Source organism: Penaeus monodon, chromosome 32 (assembly GCF_015228065.2).
Source record: "Penaeus monodon isolate SGIC_2016 chromosome 32, NSTDA_Pmon_1, whole genome shotgun sequence".
Lineage (NCBI taxonomy): Eukaryota > Metazoa > Arthropoda > Malacostraca > Decapoda > Penaeidae > Penaeus > Penaeus monodon.
In genome coordinates, this window is record NC_051417.1 from 33001316 (window position 1) to 33002353 (window position 1038).

The 1038-nt window shown below is 54.2% G+C and overlaps 1 protein-coding gene across 1 annotated transcript in view; it reads right to left on the minus strand.

Moving 5' to 3' along the window:
- Window positions 1-1038, minus strand: part of LOC119593828 (alpha-protein kinase 1-like) — a gene marked incomplete at its 3' end in the record, with an annotated part of 69629 nt that overhangs the window by 54144 nt on the left and 14447 nt on the right.

Sequence of the window (1038 nt, forward strand, 5' to 3'; positions counted from 1 at the left end):
ATACGCATAACAACTATGACGAAATAATGAACTTATGTAGCTGAACACCTCACAGATTCAACCCCTGCGCTGCATGTGCACTTGAGCCCGGCCGAAGCACACTTGTTTGGAAACCCTTGAAACCAAGACGCTGAACCCCCTGTTTAGAACGAGAAAGAGGAACGAGTAAACAAGTGCCAACCGCGTCCTTGCGTCAAAAGCAAGAGAGGTTACAGCTGCGTAGCAAGCCGGAGGGACCCCGAGCCAAGTAACGAAAACACTAAGCCAAGTAACAAACAAATGCCTGCGTGAAGTTGGATTTGGGAACTTGACAACAGCACACAGACTGAATAAAATAGCAAAGGTACAGGCACAGTCCAGTAACAACCGATGGCCAAACAATGCAACAAGAGGCACCGACTGAGTAAAGTAGCAAATACGCAGTAACTGAACGGAATAACAAGAGCCAGACGAGCAACGAGATCCTTGCAACAACCCTCCCTCGGACGGAGATGCGAGCACACGCTTTCAAAATCGCTTGCATTTCCGCTTCGCATGCGACAGTTCTCGAGGCAGCAGAGACACCTCGGCGCCCGGAGACAGGTGGAAGCAGCCTGACGGAGGGAGAACAAGACCTGCCGACGACGCCTTCAGCAGCCGGCACGTCGGCAGAATGAGCAGATTATGTTTGTCCACAAGGATCAATATTTCGCAAGTCCATGTGACCTCGCATGCCAACACCTGTGAGGGGGGGGGAGGGGAGGAGGGAACGGAGGGAGAGGGAGGAGGGAACGGAGGGAGAGGGAGGAGGGAACGGAGAGAGTGGGGAGTCAGGTAGAAGGGAGGTGGGGAGGGGAAGGGAGGGAGGAGGGAGAGGGAGGGAGGAGTGGGAGGGAGGGAGAAGGGGATGGGAGCGGGAAGAGGTATGGAAGCAGGCAATCCATCTCGCTCGCTCGCTCACACTCCTCTCCCCCCTTCTTCATTTCCACGTTTAACATCGCGAGCTCAGGTTCCTTTTACCTTCCCGAATCGAGATCCAAGATCCGCACGAGTCGGTTT